Source organism: Eschrichtius robustus, chromosome 7 (genome assembly GCF_028021215.1).
Source record: "Eschrichtius robustus isolate mEscRob2 chromosome 7, mEscRob2.pri, whole genome shotgun sequence".
Lineage (NCBI taxonomy): Eukaryota > Metazoa > Chordata > Mammalia > Artiodactyla > Eschrichtiidae > Eschrichtius > Eschrichtius robustus.
The window spans coordinates 18,473,340-18,487,982 of record NC_090830.1 but is presented as its reverse complement, the minus strand read 5'-3'; positions in this window follow the sequence as shown (position 1 = coordinate 18,487,982).

The window sequence follows — 14,643 nt, the reverse complement described above, 5'->3', positions numbered from 1 at the left end:
CTGTAGCACTGTGATGAAAAGGGAATGGAGCATTGTGATTACAGGGGTCATGGAGCATTGTAATGACAATTGTTCTAGAACATTGTGAAGACAGGGATTATGGAGCATAGTGATGAAAGGGGCCATGGAGCATTGTGATGACAGGCGTCATGGGACAATGAGTTGTCAGTGGTCATGGAGCATTGTTAGAAAGGGAACATGGAGCTATTTGATTTCAGGGGCCATGAAAAATTGTGAATACATAGGCCATGGAGTATTCAGATGAATGTGGTCAAGGATCATTGTGACAAAAAGTGTCCTGGAATATTGTGATGACACGGTTCATGGAGCATTGCGATGACAAGGGCCATGGCGAAATGTGAAGACAGGTGTCATGGGGCATTGTGATGACACTGGTCAACTAGAATTGTGAAGAAAGGTACCATGGAGCACTGGGATGCAGGGGCCATGGAGCATTGTGATGACAGGGGTCATGGGGCATTGTGATGACACTGCCATGGAACATTATGATGACAAGAATTCTGGAGCATTGTGATAAAAAGGGCATGGACCATTGTGATTAGAGGGGCCAAGGAGCATTCTGATGACAACGTCATGGAGCATTGTGATGACAAGGGTCATCGAGCATTGTGATGACAGTGGTCATGAAGCATTGTGATGAATGTGGTCATGGAACATTGTGATGACAAGTGTCGTGGAGCATTGTGATGACAGGGGTCATAGAGCATTGTGATGACACGGTTATGGAATATTGTGAAGACCAGAAATTTTTAGCACAGTGATGAAAATGGAATGGAGCATTGTGATTACAGGGGTCATGGAGCATTGTGATGACAATTCTTCTAGAATATTGTGAAGACAAGGATCATGGAGCATAGTGATGAAAGGGGCCATGGAGCATTGTGATGACAGGCGTCATGGGACAATGTGTTGACAGTGGTCATTGAGCATTGTTAGAAAGGGAACATGGATCAATTTGATTTCAGGGGCCATGAAAAATTGTGAATACATAGGCCATGGATTAATCAGATGAATGTGGTCAAGGATCATTGTGACAAAAAGCGTCCTGGAATATTGTGATGACACGGTTCATGGAGCATTGCGATGACAAGGGCCATGGCGAAATGTGACGACAGGTGTATTGGGGCATTGTGATGACAGTGGTCATCTAGAATTGTGAAGAAAGATATCATGGAGCACTGGGATGACAGGGGCCATGAAGCATTGTGATGACAGGGGTCATGGGGCATGGTGATGACACGGACATGGAACATTATGATGACAATAATTCTGGAGCATTGTGATAAAAAGGGAATGGACCATTGTGATTAGAGGGGCCAAGGAGCATTCTGATGACAACGGCATGGAGCATTGTGATGACAAGGGTCATCGAGCATTGTGATGACAGTGGTCATGAAGCATTGTGATGAATGGGGTCATGGATCATTGTGATGACAAGTGTCGTGGAGCATTGTGATGACAGGTTTCATAGAATATTGTGATGACACGGTTATGGAATATTGTGAAGACCAGAATTCTGTAGCACTGTGATGAAAAAGGAATGGAGCATTGTGATTACAGGGGTCATGGAGCATTGTGATGACAATTGTTCTAGAACATTGTGAAGACAGGGATCATGGAGCATAGTGATGAAAGGGGCCATGGAGCATTGTGATGACAGATGTCATGGGACAATGTGTTGACAATGGTCAAGGAGCATTGTTAGAAAGGGAACATGGAGCAATTTGATTTCAGGGGCCATGAAAAATTGTGAATACATAGGCCAAAGAGTATTCAGATGAATGTGGTCAAGGATCATTGTGACAAAAAGTGTCCTGGAATATTGTGATGACACGGTTTATGGAGCATTGCGATGACAAGGGCCATGGCGAAATGTGAAGACAGGTGTCATGGGGCATTGTGATGACAGTGGTCATCTAGAATTGTGAAGAAAGATATCATGGAGCACTGGGATGACAGAGGCCATGGAGCATTGTGATGACAGGGGTCATGGGGAATTGTGATGACACGGCCATGGAACATTATGATGACAAGAGTTCTGGAGTATTGTGATAAAAAGGGCATGGACCATTGTGATTAGAGGGGCCAAGGAGCAGTCTGATGACAACGTCATGGAGCATTGTGATGACAAGGGTCATCGAGCATTGTGATGACAGTGGTCATGAAGCATTGTGATGAATGGGGTCATGGATCATTGTGATGAAAAGTGTCGTGGAGCATTGTGATGACAGGTGTCATAGAGCATTGTGATGACACGGTTATGGAATATTGTGAAGACCACAATTCTGTAGCACTGTGATGAAAAGGGAATGGAACATTGTGATTACAGGGGTCATGGAGCATTGTGATGACAATTGTTCTAGAACATTGTGAAGACAGGGATCATGGAGCATAGTGATGAAAGGGGCCATGGAGCATTTTAATGACAGGCGTCATGGGACATTGTGTTGACAGTGGTCATGGAGAATTGTGAGAAAGTGAACATGGAGCAATTTAATTTCAGGGGTCATGAAAAATTGTGAATACATAGCCCATGGAGTATTCAGATGAATGTGGTCATGGATCATTGTGATGACATGTGTCGTGGAGCATTGTGATGACAGGGGTCATAGAGCATTGTAATGACACGGTTATGTAATATTGTGATGACCAGAATTCTGTAGCACTGTGATGAAAAGGGAATGGAGCATTGTGATTACAGGGGTCATGGAGCATTGTGATGACAATTGTTCTAGAACATTGTGAAGACAGGGATTATGGAGCATAGTGATGAAAGGGGCCATGGAGCATTGTGATGACAGGCGTCATGGGACAATGAGTTGTCAGTGGTCATGGAGCATTGTTAGAAAGGGAACATGGAGCTATTTGATTTCAGGGGCCATGAAAAATTGTGAATACATAGGCCATGGAGTATTCAGATGAATGTGGTCAAGGATCATTGTGACAAAAAGTGTCTTGGAATATTGTGATGACACAGTTCATGGAGCATTGCGATGACAAGGGCCATGGAGAAATGTGAATACAGGTGTCATGGGGCTTTGTGATGACAGTGGTCATCTAGAATTGTGAAGAAAGATATCATGGAGCACTGGGATGACAGGGGCCATGGAGCATTTTGATGACAGGGGTCATGGGGCATTGTGATGACACGGCCATGGAACATTATGATGACAATAATTCTGGAGCATTGTGATAAAAATGGCATGGGCCATTGTGATTAGAGGGGCCAAGGAGCATTCTGATGACAACGGCATGGAGCATTGTGACGACAATTGTTCTAGAACATTGTGAAGACAGGGATCATGGAGCATAGTGATGAAAGGGGCCATGGAGCATTGTGATGACAGGCGTCATGGGACAATGTGTTGTCAGTGGTCATGGAGCATTGTTAGAAAGGGAATACGGAGCAATTTGATTTCAGGGGCCATGAAAAATTGTGAATACATAGGCCATGGTGTATTCATATGAATGTGGTCAAGGATCATTGTGACAAAAAGTGTCCAGGAATATTGTGATGACACGGTTCATGGAGCATTGCGATGAAAAGGGCCATGGCAAAATGTGATGAGAGTGGTCATCTAGAATTGTGAAGAATGATATCATGGAGCCCTGGGATGTTAGGGGCCATGGAGCATTGTGATGACAGGGGTCCTGGGGCATTGTGATGACACGGCCATGGAACATTATGATGACAAGAATTCTGGAGCATTGTGATAAAAAGGGCATGGACCATTGTGATTGGAGGGGCCAAGGAGCATTCTGATGACAACGGCATGGAGCATTGTGATCACAATGTCATCGAGCATTGTGATGACAGTGGTCATGAAGCATTGTGATGAATGTGGTGATGGATCATTGTGATGGCAAGTGTCGTGGAATATTGTGATGACAGGGGTCATAGAGCATTTTGATGACACGGTTATGTAATATGGTGATGACCAGAATTCTGTAGCACTGTGATGAAAAGGGAATGGAGCATTGTGATTACAGGGGTCATGGAGCATTGTGATGACAATTGTTCTAGAACATTGTGAAGACAGGGATCATGGAGCATAGTGATGAAAAGAGCCATGGAGCTTTGTGATGACAGGCGTCATGGGACAATGTGTTGACACTGTCATGGAACATTGTTAGAAAGGGAACATGGAGCATTTTGATTTCAGGGGCCATGAAAAATTGTGAATACATAGGCCATGGAGTATTCAGATGAATGTGGTCAAGGATCATTGTGACGACAAGTGTCCTGGAATATTGTGATGACACGGTTCATGGAGCATTGCGATGACAAGGGCCATGGCGAAATGTGAAGACAGGTGTCATGGGGCATTGTGATGACAGTGGTCATCTAGAATTGTGAAGAAAGATATCATGGAGCACTGGAATGACAGGGGCCATGGAACATTGTGATGACAGGGGTCATGGGGCATTGTGATGACACGGCCATGGAACATTATGATGACAAGAATTCTGGAGCATTGTGATAAATAGGGCATGGACCATTGTGATTAGAGGGGCCAAGGAGCATTCTGATGACAACGGCATGGAGCATTGTGATGACAAGGGTCATCGAGCATTGTGATGACAGTGGTCATGAAGCATTGTGATGAATGTGGTCATGGATCATTGTGATGAAAAGTGTCGTGGGGCATTGTGATGACAGGGGTCATAGAGCATTGTGATGACACGGTTATGGAATATTGTGATGACCAGAATTCTGTAGCACTGTGATGAAAAGGGAATGGAGCATTGTGATTACAGGGGTCATGGAGCATTGTGATGAAAATTGTTCTAGAACATTGTGATGACAGGGATCATGTAGCATAGTGATGAAAGGGGCCATGAAGCATTGTGATGACAGGCGTTATGGGGCATTGTGATGACACGGCCATGGAACATTATGATGACAATAATTCTGGAGCAATGTGATAAAAAGGGCATGGACCATTGTGATTAGAGGGGCCAAGGAGCATTCTGATGACAACGGCATGGAGCATTGTGATGACAAGGGTCATCGAGCATTGTGATGACAGTGGTCATGAATCATTGTGATGAATGTGGTCATGGATCATTGTGATGAAAAGTGTCGTGGGGCATTGTGATGACAGGGGTCATAGAGCATTGTGATGACACGGTTATGGAATATTGTGATGACCAGAATTCTGTAGCACTGTGATGAAAAGGGAATGGAGCACTGTGATTACAGGAGTCATGGAGCATTGTGATGACAATTGTTCTAGAACATTGTGATGACAGGGATCATGGAGCATAGGGATGAAAGGGGCCATGGAGCATTGTGATGACAGGCGTCATGGGACATTGTGTTGACAGTGGTCATGGAGCATTGTTAGAAATGGAACATGGAGCAATTTGATTTCAGGGGCCATGAAAAATTGTGAATACATAGGCCATGGAGTATTCAGATGAATGTGGTCAAGGATCATTGTGACGAAAAGTGTCCTGGAATATTGTAATGACACGGTTCATGGAGCATTGCGATGACAAGGGCCATGGCGAAATGTGAAGACAGGTGTCATAGGGCATTGTGAAGACAGTGGTCATCTATAATTGTGAAGAAAGATATCATGGCGCACTGGGATGACAGGGGCCATGGAGCATTGTGATGACAGGCTCATGGGACATTGTGTTGATAGTGGTCATGGAGAATTGTTAGAAAGTGAACATGGAGCAATTTAATTTCAGGGGTCATGAAAAATTGTGAATACATAGCCCATGGAGTATTCAGATGAATGTGGTCATGGATCATTGTGATGACAAGTGTCGTGGAGCATTGTGATGACAGGGGTCATAGAGCATTGTGATGACACGGTTATGTAATATTGTGATGACCAGAATTCTGTAGCACTGTGATGAAAAGGGAATGGAGCATTGTGATTACAGGGGTCATGGAGCATTGTAATGACAATTGTTCTAGAACATTGTGAAGACAGGGATTATGGAGCATAGTGATGAAAGGGGCCATGGAGCATTGTGATGACAGGCGTCATGGGACAATGAGTTGTCAGTGGTCATGGAGCATTGTTAGAAAGGGAACATGGAGCTATTTGATTTCAGGGGCCATGAAAAATTGTGAATACATAGGCCATGCAGTATTCAGATGAATGTGGTCAAGGATCATTGTGACGACAAGTGTCCTGGAATACTGTGATGACACGGTTCATGGAGCATTGCGATGACAAGGGCCATGGCGAAATGTGAAGACAGGTGTAATGGGGCATTGTGATGACAGTGGTCATCTAGAATTGTGAAGAAAGATATCATGGAGCACTGGGATGACAGGGGACATGGAGCATTGTGATGACAGGGCTCATGGGGCATGGTGATGACACGGCCATGGAACATTATGATGACAAGAAGTCTGGAGCATTGTTATAAAAAGGGCATGGACCATTGTGATTAGAGGGGCCAAGGAGCATTCTGATGACAACGGCATGGAGCATTGTGATGACAAGGCTCATCGAGCATTGTGATGACAGTGGTCATGAAGCATTGTGATGAATGGGGTCATGGATCATTGTGATGAAAAGTGTCGTGGAGCATTGTGATGACAGGTGTCATAGAGCATTGTGATGACACGGTTATGGAATATTGTGAAGACCAGAATTCTGTAGCACTGTGATGAAAAGGGAATGGAACATTGTGATTACAGGGGTCATGGAGCATTGTGATGACAATTGTTCTAGAACATTGTGAAGACAGGGATCATGGAGCATAGTGATGAAAGGGGCCATGGAGCATTTTAATGACAGGCGTCATGGGACATTGTGTTGACAGTGGTCATGGAGAATTGTGAGAAAGTGAACATGGAGCAATTTAATTTCAGGGGTCATGAAAAATTGTGAATACATAGCCCATGGAGTATTCAGATGAATGTGGTCATGGATCATTGTGATGACAAGTGTCGTGGAGCATTGTGATGACAGGGGTCATAGAGCATTGTAATGACACGGTTATGTAATATAGTGATGACCAGAATTCTGTAGCACTGTGATGAAAAGGGAATGGAGCATTGTGATTACAGGGGTCATGGATCATTGTGATGACAATTGTTCTAGAACATTGTGAAGACAGGGATTATGGAGCATAGTGATGAAAGGGGCCATGGAGCATTGTGATGACAGGCGTCATGGGTCAATGAGTTGTCAGTGGTCATGGAGCATTGTTAGAAAGGGAACATGGAGCTATTTGATTTCAGGGGCCATGAAAAATTGTGAATACATAGGCCATGGAGTATTCAGATGAATGTGGTCAAGGATCATTGTGACAAAAAGTGTCCTGGAATATTGTGATGACACGGTTCATGGAGCATTGCGATGACAAGGGCCATGGCGAAATGTGAAGACAGGTGTCATGGGGCATTGTGATGACACTGGTCAACTAGAATTGTGCAGAAAGGTACCATGGAGCACTGGGATGCAGGGGCCATGGAGCATTGTGATGACAGGGGTCATGAGGCATTGTGATGACACGGCCATGGAACATTATGATGACAAGAATTCTGGAGCATTGTGATAAAAAGGGCATGGACCATTGTGATTAGAGGGGCCAAGGAGCATTCTGATGACAACGTCATGGAGCATTGTGATGACAAGGGTCATCGAGCATGGTGATGACAGTGCTCATGAAGCATTGTGATGAATGTGGTCATGGATCATTGTGATGACAAGTGTCGTGGAGCATTGTGATGACAGGGGTCATAGAGCATTGTGATGACACGGTTATGGAATATTGTGAAGACCAGAAATTTTTAGCACAGTGATGAAAATGGAATGCAGCATTGTGATTACAGGGGTCATGGAGCATTGTGATGACAATTGTTCTAGAATATTGTGAAGACAAGGATCATGGAGCATAGTGATGAAAGGAGCCATGGAGCATTGTGATGACAGGCGTCATGGGACAATGTGTTGACAGTGGTCATGGAGCATTGTTAGAAAGGGAACATGGAGCAATTTGATTTCAGGGGCCATGAAAAATTGTGAATACATAGGCCATGGAGTATTCAGATGAATGTGGTCAAGGATCATTGTGACAAAAAGTGTCCTGGAATATTGTGATGACACAGTTCATGGAGCATTGCGATGACAAGGGCCATGGCGAAATGTGAAGACAGGTGTAATGGGGCATTGTGATGACAGTGGTCATCTAGAATTGTGAAGAAAGATATCATGGAGCACTGGGATGACAGGGGCCATGGAGCATTGTGATGACAGGGGTCATGGGGCATGGTGATGACACGGCCATGGAACATTATGATGACAAGAAGTCTGGAGCATTGTGATAAAAAGGGCATGGACCATTGTGATTAGAGGGGCCAAGGAGCATTCTGATGACAACGGCATGGAGCATTGTGATGACAAGGCTCATCGAGCATTGTGATGACAGTGGTCATGAAGCATTGTGATGAATGGGGTCATGGATCATTGTGATGACAAGTGTCGTGGAGCATTGTGATGACAGGTGTCATAGAGCATTGTGATGACACGGTTATGGAATATTGTGAAGACCAGAATTCTGTAGCACTGTGATGAAAAGGGAATGGAACATTGTGATTACAGGGGTCATGGAGCATTGTGATGACAATTGTTCTAGAACATTGTGAAGACAGGGATCATGGAGCATAGTGATGAAAGGGGCCATGGAGCATTTTGATGACAGGCGTCATGGGACATTGTGTTGACAGTGGTCATGGAGAATTGTGAGAAAGGGAACATGGAGCAATTTGATTTCAGGGGACATGAAAAATTGTGAATACATATCCATGGAGTATTCAAAAGAATGTGGTCAAGGATCATTGTGACAAAAAGTGTCCTGGAATATTGTGATGACACGGTTCATGGAGCATTGCGATGACAAGGGCCATGGCGAAATGTGAAGACAGGTGTCATGGGGCATTGTGAAGACAGTGGTCATCTAGAATTGTGAAGAAAGATATCATGGAGCACTGAGATGACAGGGGCCATGGAGCATTGTGATGACAGGGGTCATGGGGCATTGTGATGACACGGCCATGGAACATTATGATGACAAGAATTCTGGAGCATTGTGATAAAAAGGGCATGGACCATTGTGATTAGAGGGGCCAAGGAGCATTCTGATGACAACGGCATGGAGCATTGTGATGACAAGGGTCATCGAGCATTGTGATGACAGTGGTCATGAAGCATTGAGATGAATGTGGTTATGCATCATTGTGATGAAAAGTGTCGTGCAGCATTCTGATGACAGGGGTCATAGAGCATTGTGATGACACGGTTATGGAATATTGTGATGACCAGAATTCTGTAGCACTGTGATGAAACGGGAATGGAGCATTGTGATTACAGGGGTCATGGAGCACTGTGATGACAATTGTTTAGAACATTGTGAAGACAGGGATCATGGAGCATAGTGATGAAAGGGGCCATGGAGCATTGTGATGACAGGCGTCATGGGACAATGTGTTGACAGTGGTCATGGAGCATTGTTAGAAAGGGAACATGGAGCAATTTGATTTCAGGGGCCATGAAAAATTGTGAATACATAGGCCATGGAGTATTCAGATGAATGTGGTCAAGGATCATTGTGACGACAAGTGTCCTGGAATATTGTGATGACACAGTTCATGGAGCATTGCGATGACAAGGGCCATGGAGAAATGTGAATACAGGTGTCATGGGGCTTTGTGATGACAGTGGTCATCTAGAATTGTGAAGAAAGATATCATGGAGCACTGGGATGACAGGGGCCATGGAGCATTGTGATGACAGGGGTCATGGGGCATTGTGATGACACGGCCATGGAACATTATGATGACAATAATTCTGGAGCATTGTGATAAAAAGGGCATGGACCATTGTGATTAGAGGGGCCAAGGAGCATTCTGATGACAACGGCATGGAGCATTGTGACGACAATTGTTCTAGAACATTGTGAAGACAGGGATCATGGAGCATAGTGATGAAAGGGGCCATGGAGCATTGTGATGACAGGCGTCATGGGACAATGTGTTGTCAGTGGTCATGGAGCATTGTTAGAAAGGGAATACGGAGCAATTTGATTTCAGGGGCCATGAAAAATTGTGAATACATAGGCCATGGTGTATTCATATGAATGTGGTCAAGGATCATTGTGACAAAAAGTGTCCAGGAATATTGTGATGACACGGTTCATGGAGCATTGCGATGAAAAGGGCCATGGCGAAATGTGATGAGAGTGGTCATCTAGAATTGTGAAGAATGATATCATGGAGCCCTGGGATGATAGGGGCCATGGAGCATTGTGATGACAGGGGTCCTGGGGCATTGTGATGACACGGCCATGGAACATTATGATGACAAGAATTCTGGAGCTTTGTGATAAAAAGGGCATGGACCATTGTGATTAGAGGGGCCAAGGAGCATTCTGATGACAACGGCATGGAGCATTGTGATCACAATGTCATCGAGCATTGTGATGACAGTGGTCATGAAGCATTGTGATGAATGTGGTGATGGATCATTGTGATGGCAAGTGTCGTGGAGTATTGTGATGACAGGGGTCATAGAGCATTTTGATGACACGGTTATGTAATATGGTGATGACCAGAATTCTGTAGCACTGTGATGAAAAGGGAATGGAGCATTGTGATTACAGGTGTCATGGAGCATTGTGATGACAATTGTTCTAGAACATTGTGAAGACAGGGATCATGGAGCATAGTGATGAAAAGAGCCATGGAGCTTTGTGATGACAGGCGTCATGGGACAATGTGTTGACACTGTCATGGAACATTGTTAGAAAGGGAACATGGAGCATTTTGATTTCAGGGGCCATGAAAAATTGTGAATACATAGGCCATGGAGTATTCAGATGAATGTGGTCAAGGATCATTGTGACGACAAGTGTCCTGGAATATTGTGATGACACGGTTCATGGAGCATTGCGATGACAAGGGCCATGGCGAAATGTGAAGACAGGTGTCATGGGGCATTGTGATGACAGTGGTCATCTAGAATTGTGAAGAAAGATATCATGGAGCACTGGGATGACAGGGGCCATGGAACATTGTGATGACAGGGGTCATGGGGCATTGTGATGACACGGCCATGGAACATTATGATGACAAGAATTCTGGAGCATTCTGATAAATAGGGCATGGACCATTGTGATTAGAGGGGCCAAGGAGCATTCTGATGACAACGGCATGGAGCATTGTGATGACAAGGGTCATCGAGCATTGTGATGACAGTGGTCATGAAGCATTGTGATGAATGTGGTCATGGATCATTGTGATGAAAAGTGTCGTGGGGCATTGTGATGACAGGGGTCATAGAGCATTGTGATGACACGGTTATGGAATATTGTGATGACCAGAATTCTGTAGCACTGTGATGAAAAGGGAATGGAGCATTGTGATTACAGGGGTCATGGAGCATTGTGATGAAAATTGTTCTAGAACATTGTGATGACAGGGATCATGTAGCATAGTGATGAAAGGGGCCATGAAGCATTGTGATGACAGGCGTTATGGGGCATTGTGATGACACGGCCATGGAACATTATGATGACAATAATTCTGGAGCAATGTGATAAAAAGGGCATGGACCATTGTGATTAGAGGGGCCAAGGAGCATTCTGATGACAACGGCATGGAGCATTGTGATGACAAGGGTCATCGAGCATTGTGATGACAGTGGTCATGAATCATTGTGATGAATGTGGTCATGGATCATTGTGATGACAAGTGTCGTGGAGCATTGTGATGACAGGGGTCATAGAGCATTGTGATGACACGGTTATGGAATATTGTGATGACCAGAATTCTGTAGCACTGTGATGAAAAGGGAATGGAGCACTGTGATTACAGGAGTCATGGAGCATTGTGATGACAATTGTTCTAGAACATTGTGATGACAGGGATCATGGAGCATAGGGATGAAAGGGGCCATGGAGCATTGTGATGACAGGCGTCATGGGACATTGTGTTGACAGTGGTCATGGAGCATTGTTAGAAATGGAACATGGAGCAATTTGATTTCAGGGGCCATGAAAAATTGTGAATACATAGGCCATGGAGTATTCAGATGAATGTGGTCAAGGATCATTGTGACGAAAAGTGTCCTGGAATATTGTAATGACACGGTTCATGGAGCATTGCGATGACAAGGGCCATGGCGAAATGTGAAGACAGGTGTCATAGGGCATTGTGAAGACAGTGGTCATCTATAATTGTGAAGAAAGATATCATGGCGCACTGGGATGACAGGGGCCATGGAGCATTGTGATGACAGGCTCATGGGACATTGTGTTGATAGTGGTCATGGAGAATTGTTAGAAAGTGAACATGGAGCAATTTAATTTCAGGGGTCATGAAAAATTGTGAATACATAGCCCATGGAGTATTCAGATGAATGTGGTCATGGATCATTGTGATGACAAGTGTCGTGGAGCATTGTGATGACAGGGGTCATAGAGCATTGTGATGACACGGTTATGTAATATTGTGATGACCAGAATTCTGTAGCACTGTGATGAAAAGGGAATGGAGCATTGTGATTACAGGGGTCATGGAGCATTGTAATGACAATTGTTCTAGAACATTGTGAAGACAGGGATTATGGAGCATAGTGATGAAAGGGGCCATGGAGCATTGTGATGACAGGCGTCATGGGACAATGATTTGTCAGTGGTCATGGAGCATTGTTAGAAAGGGAACATGGAGCTATTTGATTTCAGGGGCCATGAAAAATTGTGAATACATAGTCCATGCAGTATTCAGATGAATGTGGTCAAGGATCATTGTGACGACAAGTGTCCTGGAATACTGTGATGACACGGTTCATGGAGCATTGCGATGACAAGGGCCATGGCGAAATGTGAAGACAGGTGTCATGGGGCATTGTGATGACACTGGTCAACTAGAATTGTGAAGAAGGGTACCATGGAGCACTGGGATGCAGGGGCCATGGAGCATTGTGATGACAGGGGTCATGGGGCATTGTGATGACACGGCCATGGAACATTATGATGACAAGAATTCTGGAGCATTGTGATAAAAAGGGCATGGACCATTGTGATTAGAGGGGCCAAGGAGCATTCTGATGACAACGTCATGGAGCATTGTGATGACAAGGGTCATCGAGCATTGTGATGACAGTGGTCATGAAGCATTGTGATGAATGTGGTCATGGAACATTGTGATGACAAGTGTCGTGGAGCATTGTGATGACAGGGGTCATAGAGCATTGTGATGACACGGTTATGGAATATTGTGAAGACCAGAAATTTTTAGCACAGTGATGAAAATGGAATGGAGCATTGTGATTACAGGGGTCATGGAGCATTGTGATGACAATTCTTCTAGAATATTGTGAAGACAAGGATCATGGAGCATAGTGATGAAAGGGGCCATGGAGCATTGTGATGACAGGCGTCATGGGACAATGTGTTGACAGTGGTCATGGAGCATTGTTAGAAAGGGAACATGGAGCAATTTGATTTCAGGGGACATGAAAAATTGTGAATACATATCCATGGAGTATTCAGAAGAATGTGGTCAAGGATCATTGTGACAAAAAGTGTCCTGGAATATTGTGATGACACGGTTCATGGAGCATTGCGATGACAAGGGCCATGGCGAATTGTGAAGACAGGTGTCATGGGGCATTGTGAAGACAGTGGTCATCTAGAATTGTGAAGAAAGATATCATGGAGCACTGAGATGACAGGGGCCATGGAGCATTGTGATGACAGGGGTCATGAAGCATTGTGATGAATGTGGTTATGCATCATTGTGATGAAAAGTGTCGTGCAGCATTCTGATGACAGGGGTCATAGAGCATTGTGATGACACGGTTATGGAATATTGTGATGACCAGAATTCTGTAGCACTGTGATGAAACGGGAATGGAGCATTGTGATTACAGGGGTCATGGAGCACTGTGATGACAATTGTTTAGAACATTGTGAAGACAGGGATCATGGAGCATAGTGATGAAAGGGGCCATGGAGCATTGTGATGACAGGCGTCATGGGACAATGTGTTGACAGTGGTCATGGAGCATTGTTAGAAAGGGAACATGGAGCAATTTGATTTCAGGGGCCATGAAAAATTGTGAATACATAGGCCATGGAGTATTCAGATGAATGTGGTCAAGGATCATTGTGACGACAAGTGTCCTGGAATATTGTGATGACACAGTTCATGGAGCATTGCGATGACAAGGGCCATGGAGAAATGTGAATACAGGTGTCATGGGGCTTTGTGATGACAGTGGTCATCTAGAATTGTGAAGAAAGATATCATGGAGCACTGGGATGACAGGGGCCATGGAGCATTGTGATGACAGGGGTCATGGGGCATTGTGATGACACGGCCATGGAACATTATGATGACAATAATTCTGGAGCATTGTGATAAAAAGGGCATGGACCATTGTGATTAGAGGGGCCAAGGAGCATTCTGATGACAACGGCATGGAGCATTGTGATGACCAGGGTCATCGAGCATTGTGATGACAGTGGTCATGAAACATTGTGATGAATGTGGTTATGGATCATTGTGATGACAAGTGTCGTGGAGCATTGTGATGACAGGGGTCATAGAGCATTGTGATGACACGGTTATGGAATATTGTGATGACC